The 9,913-nt window shown below is 40.5% G+C and overlaps 1 pseudogene; it reads left to right on the plus strand.

The window, feature by feature from the left end:
• Positions 1 to 283: 283 nt before the first annotated feature.
• On the plus strand, positions 284 to 4,191 carry LOC107004337 (annotated as a pseudogene).
• Positions 4,192 to 9,913: the final 5,722 nt, after the last annotated feature.

Here is a 9,913-nt window from a genome sequence, read left to right on the forward strand (position 1 = left end):
CCTAAAAATCAAAAGCAGTTAATGCGCTAAATCTGAATTATTAAGAATCAAATCCCTGCAAACAAATAAAACCTCGGATACGCACTTTAATCAAATTAAGATCATATTATCTGGAATTCATTTTTCTTAAATAATTTTATACATTTTAAACTTATATGACCCTTCATAACTCCACATAATAAAAATATGTCGGAGATATTTGAACGTGACATAAAAAAAATTGTACAAAATTATTAAGCACACCCACCTTATTTGCCTGAATTTCTCCAACTTCACCCATTTTCTTCTGTAATTTCAGTCCAGAAAAAGAAAAGTAAAAAGAAAATTCACATCACCAAAAAAAATATCCTATAATTTTTTTCACGAAACACGAAGCTAACAAATCAATACAGTAAACTAGGGTTCCCAAATTCCCTCTTCTTTCTCACGGTATTTTTTCAACACTTCTCATAATTTCATGTTTCTATCGGAATATCTTGTTTTCTCAGCTTCGTCAATTCGAACTTTGCATTTCTGCTAACTATTCTTGATTGCGATATTTTTTTAACTTTGACTTCTTCTTTTTTTACAGGATTTCGTATTTGAGAGAAAAGGGAAGATTTGTGCATATTTATTTGAAAGAGGGAGGAATTTGCATATCATTAATTGTGGTTTATGGGTGTTTTGGTTTGTGATTTTTTTTATTTTTCAATTTATGGGTATTTTTAATTTAGGGTTTCGACGAGTTTATTGAATTGTGTAAGTCGATGGCAACTGAAAGTATGATCCCGTCTACCAGTGTGGTCAAATGTTGTGATTGCGAGTGCAATTGCTCCATAACAAATAGTTCCTTTTCGGGGAATTGGATACGGACTGTGAAGCGAAAATTTGATGAATATGATGAGATTGAGAAGAAATTTGTGATCCCGGGTTTAGTTTTGCCGCAAACGGCTCGTATAGATATGGGAAATGAGTGTATTGCTTTAAGGGAAATGGTTTGTAGACAACATGAGACGATTCAGGAATTGAGTGTAGAGCTGGAGGAAGAGAGGGAAGCGGCATCCTCAGCTGCTAATGAAGCGATGTCGATGATTTTGAGGTTGCAAAGGGAAAAAGTTGATTCACAAATGGAATTTAGGCAATTTAAAATGTTTACCGAGGAGAAAATGGCTCATGATCAGCAAGAGATAATGGCGTTGGAGGATTTTTTGTATAAGAGGGAGCAAGTGATTGAGTCCTTGACTTGTGAAGTGCAAATGTATAAGCACAGGATGTTGAGTTATGGGCTGTTAGAGTCTGAGGTTGAGTATGATGGTGAGAAAGAGAATGGTTATTTTAGCCGGAACAATAGTGTAGGTGAGAGTTCCGATGGCCGCTTAGACATTCCTTCTTATGATTACCCTCCCTTGAAGTGCACTATAAATGAGAACCAAGTTCATACTGAGGTTGATGATGAGGTTGTCGATGTTGATAAATATGCATTTGGGGAGGCCCCACGATCATGTGATCATTTGCGATATCTAGAGAAGAGGATCAATCAGTTGGAAACAACACCAAGTAGTCGGACTAATGGGGAAGTATTTAACAACAATATCCTTGAAAAAGCAATAGTTGCTCAGTCTCCTTTTGTACCAAATAAAGAAATATGCTCAGATTTCATCTCAGGTTCTCCGAAGTTTGGTGGAAGTGTTAGAAAAGCAGAAAATTCGCAAACAGAGGAGTATGCAAACTTTAGGAAGGTGGTTGAGTCATCGGATGTTGGGGATGAAATGAGTGACAGGTTTATACAATTGACTCTATACATAAGGGTACTGGATATAATGGTAACTCAGAGACCAAGGGTTCAGTTCATACCCCAAGAGATTCCCTAAATCATACAGATTTTGGAGATTCTGAGGTCACAAAGCTTTACCTTAGGTAGCAGGCCCTTGAGGCTGATCGGGAATCAATGAGGCAGGCTATCATTTCTATGCTGACTGATAAAGCACAAGTGATATTGCTTAAGGAAATTGCTCAGCAGTGGTGTAAAGAAGCGTCTCCAGAAAGGAGGACACCTGTTAGGAAGACATCTGTAGTCAAGAGCTTTTCTTTCATCTCCATATTCAAAGTATGACGTTATCTGTGATTCTTCATTTTTGTTCTCAATAATTTCATTTCACATATCAATGTATGTGGTGCATGTGAACTGTCCTAGACCATTGCAATCGAAGTAAGAACAATTATTGTATCATGATATAACCGTTACTGATTTTTATGAAATGTGTACTGTAATTCTGGATCGTAGAGATGTTCTGGATCTTCCATTTGCCTGTGTGCTGAGCCACTTTATATTACAAGCATTACCTTCTCTTGTTTCTCTTCCCTGATTTCCATTTTTGTGAACCACTACATCTCATCAAGTTTGGTTACAATCCCATTACAGTGACAATTTTGACCTGAAGTCATCTTATGTCTCTCCAATTTAGTTTTTCCAATTTTAGTACTCTATTTCTTATGTGATAACAAAAAATGAATGCCAAACTATTCTCCCTGTATATGATGTCAAGCATTTGTAAAATAAAATAGTGTAGTTTACTTACCATTATGACTTGAGCTCTCGGGCTAGGAATGTTGATTGATGAGTACTGTTGGTTATTTAGGATACTTTGTTTAATGCATATTTTCGTTGATTGTAACACTTCTGTGCTTCAATCGACTACAGTAATATTTTTCCGGTTTGCTGATGCTATGACTATTCTCTGTGAGAATCGGTCTTGTATTTGTTTGTTTCCTACTAGTTGAGGCTTTGAAGAATGCAAACTCTCACAAATTTTAGTTGTCAACCTATTCTGCAGTTTTTGTGTGTGTAATAGGATAAACCATTCTGGACATAGAATACAACTAGTACACCTCTATCCAAGCTAGTTGGAATCGGATTCATGAATCCTTTCTATCAATGTTGCTCCCATTAGTCTGTATTCAATATTGTGAGTATTGATCATAAATAGACCAGTTTTATTGCTTTCTACGTAACGCTACTCTCCTCCTTCATCCGCGTTTGGGGCTGAAAATGTGGGCAAATTCACATTGAATTCAGTTTTTCAGAAAATAAAATGATGAGGTAAATATTTTTCTGGTTCGCAAGCTGTGGGAAAATGTATAGTTGGGTTGATAATATCCCTTGCATTACCTCCATTTGCCGTGAGCCGTGGAATATTTTTGCTTCATTGGGTTGGCTAGAATTGGTATGGCTAATGGCTAGTCTATTTAAGAAAAGTTTAGTTTGTATATTTGAATAAAATGTTGAACTTTTTGTAATCATCAAATATATTGACCTCCTAGAGCTTATGTTTAAGTAAGATATTGAGTCTATCCAAGAATAGGAAGAACTCAATGTGAACATGAACTTTGGGTGGAACAACATTCCGAGTTATATGAAATCTGCTACTGGGATTACTTTTGACCTCAAATTGAGATCTTGATGTCTTATTACATGCTGCTCTTTTGTTGATGTACCTAATTGCTTTCTCCAGTTTGACTTGTATGTTTGTCTCACATCTCCCTTCACTGGTTATTTTGGAGGGGTAAATATTGATTTAACAAGAGTAGAATTTTGAATAAGAAGATTATAGATATTAACTTTTGTATCTTAATTTTTATTTCCTGAACTTTGTTTATTCTTGATACTTCTTCCGTTCCCTTTCTGTGTGGGATGGAGAGCATAGAGAATCTATTTTTGCTTTTTGGTATCAAAGTTTTCCCAACCTTGCTCCCTGCCCTTGAACTCCAATTATTTCTTTTCGCTCCCCCATGTCATGTTTTCTGGTTAATAATTGCTGATATCATATCTGTTTTTTCCTGTTCAGTGGATAATGTCCGTTGTCTTGTGGAGAAGGAAAGCACATAGATGCAAGTGAGTTTTGATCATTAGACAGCTATTACTATGTTATGTAGTTGCTTTTACTGTATTTCTTCGAAAGAAAAATCTGTTATCTGAGTTCTAGTTTGAGTCAGTTGAGTTTGGCACTGAAATAATCAATACTTGTTTAGGTACTTGTTTGGTTTGACAGCCAACAGGGTGGGCTTGCTTATGTTGTTAGACAAGGGACCTCGTGTTGGGCAATGGAGATGTCTTTCAAGTACGCAAGTGTGAAACCAACACTCTTTGGTCCACATCGACTTTCGCATCTCTTATGCTCATCTGCATGAATGCAGAGCGGATTTTAGTCAGATTAGTTGTGTAACGACCTGTTTAGTCGTTTTGAGCAGTAGAGTTTACTTCTGGTAATAACTGTCTGGGTCGACGGATCCCACGACGGACCGTCATGGGCACGACGGACTGTCGAGGGGGTCTCGTTCCAAGACACTAAGATTCTGATAATTTGGGTACTGAGATCGACTCTCTGAACTTCACGACGAAATGGCAGGACGGACCGTTGAGGGCTCGACGGACCGTCACAAATCCTTCCACAGAATTAACTCTCAGAACTTTGTGACGGACCAGCAGGACGGACCGTCACAGTCGTGACGGACCGTCACAGTCTCCGTAAGCCCACACGGGTCAGAATTCTGCTAAAGTTTTTTTAAAGGGGCGTTTTGGACTATTCATGCTTATAATTATAAAGTTAGTGAGTTAATGTTAATAATTCAATTTCTTGGGGGTTAAAGGAGATAACCTTGGAATAAATAGTGGATTATTTTTATCATCTTTTATACTTAATTATATGACAATTAGGGTAAAAGAAATAGGGTTTGAATAAGAAAAATAGAAAGAGACAGAAAAAGAGAGAGAACGAGCGAGAGAGAAAGAAGAACGAAGAATAGCAAGGATTTGGAGAAGTAGATTGATCGATCACGATTCTTCGGTGGAGGTAGGTTATGGTTTATGCTATTTCATAGTAAACTCTTAATAGCGAATGATATGTATTGGGTAGTATTGTAAAGTCTCCTATATGCTTAATTGTGTGCATGCATGATGTGATTATATAATTGTGATGAACTAGCATGATGAGGCTGTTGAATCTTAAACCTTAAAAATCTCTTTGTTAATGATGATGCCTTGGTATACAAGAAGACTTGATGAACTAAAAGATTGAGAGTAGATGGATCGGAGTGTCACGTTCCGACACCAGGATAGTAAAGAGAATAAATCTTGAAATATGTTAATATACTCAATCTAAAGAACCTGTTTCCCAAATGAGTATGGTGTGGAGGCTTGAGTCCTCATAGATGTGCTTGGTGTTGTGGCCAAGGGTTATGGTAAATGTTGTTGTCACCTGTTAAGAATATTAGTTGATTTTATGTTATTATCTGAAATATATTGCTTTCTATTTTGAGTTGGCCGATGATATCTACTCAGTACTTGTGCCTTGTACTGACCCCTACTTGTATTTGTTTTTCTTTGTTAATTGTGGAGTGCAGCAAACGTGCCATCGTCTTCAACTCAACCGCAACTCTAGCCAGTCTTCATTACACCGGATTTCAGGGTGAGCTAATGCTTCTAGCTTGGACTGGATCTTCTTCCTCATGTCTTGATGCCTTGAAGTTCCGGCATGGACTAGCTTTTGTTTATTTTAGCTTCTTAGAATACTCTTAGTTTAGTAATTTGATCATAGATGTTCTTGTGGTGATGACTTCCAGATTTTGGGGAATAATAGATGTTGAATTTTAGAAGTTATTGAATTGGTTTTTATTAATGAGTTTAAGTCTTCCGCATTACTTTCTGTTGATATTAAATTGAAATGTTAGGGTTTAGATTGGTTGGTTCGCTCACATAGGAGGGTAAGTGTGGGTGCCAGTCGCGGCTCGGTTTTGGGTCGTGACAAACTTGGTATCAGAGCATTAGGTTCGTTGGTCTCATCACACAAGAACGAGTCTAGTAGAGTCTTAAGGAACGGTAGGGGGACGCCTTTACTTTTCTTTGAGAGGCTATAGGACTTTAGGAAAATTCCATTCTTTCTTTCTTTCGTGCTATTACTTGAATCCAATTGGTATCTAGATGATACAAATTGGTATCTGACCATCTTCACTCTATTTCGCAGATGGTTAGAACTAGAGCAACGACTACGTCAACACCAGCACCGGCGGGACAGGGTGCGTCTGAGCCAGCCACTGGGGCTGTAGCTCGAGGAAGAGCAGCGGCAAGAGGCCGTGGTAGAGGTCGTGGGAGGACGTCCTCTAGGGGAAGAGGACAAGCACCTGCCCCATCTGGTACTAGGGCGGTGACTCCTCCACCAACTGAGGAAGTAGTAATAGAAGGTGAGGAAGGGGAGAATGAACAAGTACAGAATGAGGGATTGCCACCCCAACCTACCCCAGAGATGATCAATCAGGTTCTGGCTTATCTTAGTGGGTTATCTGATCAAGGCCAGACACCTCCAGTGTTTTCTGCACCAACACCTCAGGTTCCGGAAGTACAACAGGCAACTGCTGCGGCTCCCCGCATGGATGTGCCATTGGAAATAGGCACATTTCCTCGTTTGACTACAGGGCCTATAATGACAAGCGATCAGCATGAACTTTTCAGTAAGTTCTTGAAATTGAAACCTCCAGTCTTCAAGGGTGCTGAATCTGAGGATGCCTACGATTTTCTGGTTGATTGTCATGAGTTACTACATAAAATGGGCATAGTGGAACGATTTGGCATTGAGTTTGTAACCTATCAGTTTCAGGGAAACGCCAAAATGTGGTGGCGGTCATATGTTGAGTGTCAACCAGCACAGGCACCACCTATGACTTGGGCGTCATTCTCTAGCTTATTTATGGAGAAGTATATACCCCGGACTTTGAGGGATAGGAGGAGAGATGAGTTCTTGAGCCTAGAGCAAGGCAGAATGACGGTCACTGCGTATGAGGCTAAGTTTCGTGCATTATCTAGGTATGCCACTCAGCTTTGCTTCAGTTCACAAGAGCGGATTCGCCGTTTTGTGAAAGGGTTGAGGTCAGATTTGCGGATTTCAGCCTTACAGGTAGCGGGTACAGCGAAATCCTTCCAGGAAGTGGTAGACTTCGTGATAGAGGTGGAGGGAGTGAAGCCAGATGACTTCACCATGGCATCGACATCTAAAAGGTTTCGAAAGGGAGGTGAGTTTAATGGTTCTTACTCTAAAGGACAGGGTTCAGGAGGTTACTCAGTCCGACCAATTCAGTCTTCACTACAGACTGTAGTTGGGGGTCCACCTCAGACCGGTCAACATTTCTCTGAGGTTGGAGGTTATTCCCAGACCTCGTCATTCTCACAGAGACCTATGCTAGACCCCAGAGAATGTTATGGATGTGGGGAGACTGGACATATTAGGAGGAATTGTCCAAAACAGAGTTATAGACCCCCAATAGCTAGAGGTAGAGGTGGTCATGGTAGAGGCCGTTATTCTGGAGGACGTGGTGGCCGAGGTAATGGTGGTCACCAAAACGGCCGGGGTGACGGACAAACTGGAGCTACTACAACACCACATGGTAGGGGCAACGGGCAGACAGGTGATAGGGCCCATTGTTACGCTTTCCCCGGGCGGTCTGAAGCGGAGACATCTGATGCTGTTATCACAGGTAATCTTTTGGTTTGTGATTGCATGGCTTCTGTATTATTTGATCCTGGCTCCACATTTTCATATGTATCTTCCTCATTTGCTACTGGTCTTAATTTACATTGTGAAATGCTTGACATGCCTATTCGTGTTTCTACTCCGGTGGGTGAGTCTGTGATAGTTGAAAAGGTATATAGGTCTTGTCTGGTGACTTTTATGGGTAGCAACACTCGTGTAGACTTGGTTATCTTAGAAATGGTTGATTTCGATGTAATTCTGGGTATGACTTGGCTTTCTCCAAATTTTGCAATCTTAGATTGTAATGCTAAAACTGTAACGTTGGCCAAGCCTGGGACAGATCCGTTAGTGTGGGAGGGTGACTACACTTCCACTCCAGTTCGTATCATCTCCTTTCTTCGTGCTAAGAGAATGGTTAGTAAAGGATGTTTAGCTTTCTTGGCACACCTCAGGGATGATACTACCCAAGTACCTTCGATTGAGTCGGTTTCGGTAGTTCGTGAGTTTCTGGATGTGTTCCCTGCAGACCTTCCTGGTATGCCCCCGGATAGAGATATTGACTTTTGCATTGATTTGGAGCCCGGTACTCGTCCCATTTCCATACCCCCTTATAGAATGGCTCCAGCAGAGTTAAGGGAGTTAAAAGCCCAACTTCAAGAATTGTTAGGGAAAGGCTTTATTAGACCGAGTGCATCCCCTTGGGGTGCTCCTGTTTTGTTTGTGAAGAAGAAAGATGGGAGTCTTCGGATGTGCATAGATTACCGGCAACTAAATAAAGTAACTGTTAAGAACAGGTACCCTCTTCCTCGCATTGATGACTTGTTCGATCAGTTACAAGGTGCTTGTGTCTTCTCTAAGATTGACTTGAGGTCTGGTTATCATCAATTGAAAATACGGGCAGCAGATGTGCCAAAGACTGCTTTTCGAACCAGGTATGGGCATTATGAATTCTTGGTAATGTCATTTGGACTAACGAATGCCCCTGCTGCTTTCATGAGCTTGATGAACGGGATTTTTAAGCCATATCTGGATCTCTTTGTGATCGTATTTATTGATGATATACTGATATACTCCAAGAGTAAGAAGGAACATGAGGAGCATTTGAGAATTGTGTTGGAAATGTTGAGGGAGAAAAAGCTTTATGCCAAATTCTCCAAGTGTGAGTTTTGGCTAGATTCAGTGTCCTTCTTGGGGCACGTGGTTTCTAAGGATGGAGTGATGGTGGATCCTTCTAAGATTGAAGCAGTGAAGAATTGGGTAAGACCTACTAATGTGTCAGAAATAAGAAGCTTTGTTGGTTTAGCCAGTTACTACCGTCGATTTGTCAAGGGATTCTCTTCTATTGCTTCCCAATTGACGAACTTGACTAAGCAGAATGTTCCATTTGTATGGTCGGATGAATGTGAGGAAAGCTTTCAGAAACTCAAGACCTTGTTGACTACCGCACCTATCCTTACCTTGCCAGTAGAGGGTAAAAACTTCATTGTGTATTGTGATGCATCCTATTCTGGTTTGGGTGCAGTGCTAATGCAAGAGAAGAACGTAATTGCGTATGCTTCGAGGCAATTAAAGGTGCATGAACGTAATTATCCGACCCACGATTTGGAGTTGGCTGCGGTAGTGTTTGCATTAAAGCAATGGAGACACTATCTATATGGGGTTAAGTGTGAAGTCTATACGGATCATCGTAGCCTACAGTATGTCTTTACTCAGAAAGATTTGAATTTGAGACAGAGGAGATGGATGGAACTACTGAAGGACTACGATATTACCATCTTGTATCACCCAGGAAAAGCTAATGTTGTGGCAGACGCCTTAAGTAGAAAAGCAGGGAGCATGGGTAGTTTAGCTCACTTGCAAGCTTCTAGGCGCCCATTGGCTAGAGAGGTTCAGACTCTGGCTAATAACTTTATGAGGTTAGAAGTAAACGAGAAGGGAGGATTTTTGGCCAGTGTGGAGGCGAGATCTTCTTTTCTTGACAAGATCAAGGGAAAACAGTTTAATGATGAGAAATTGATCCGGATCCGAGATAAAGTGTTGCGAGGAGAGGCTAAAGAAGCAACAATCGATGAGGAAGGTGTTTTGAGAATCAAGGGAAGGGTATGTGTACCCCGTGTTGATGATTTGATCAACACTATTCTGACAGAGGCTCATAGTTCAAGGTATTCTATACACCCTGGTGCAACCAAGATGTATCGTGACCTAAAGCAACACTTTTGGTGGAGTAGAATGAAGCGCGACATTGTTGATTTTGTTGCCAAATGTCCAAATTGTCAACAAGTAAAGTATGAACACCAGAGGCCCGGAGGAACACTTCAGAGAATGCCCATTCCCGAATGGAAGTGGGAAAGGATTGCAATGGACTTTGTGGTTGGTCTTCCAAAGACATTGGGTAAGTTTGACTCTATTTGGGT

This window comes from Solanum pennellii, chromosome 11 (assembly GCF_001406875.1).
Source record: "Solanum pennellii chromosome 11, SPENNV200".
NCBI lineage: Eukaryota > Viridiplantae > Streptophyta > Magnoliopsida > Solanales > Solanaceae > Solanum > Solanum pennellii.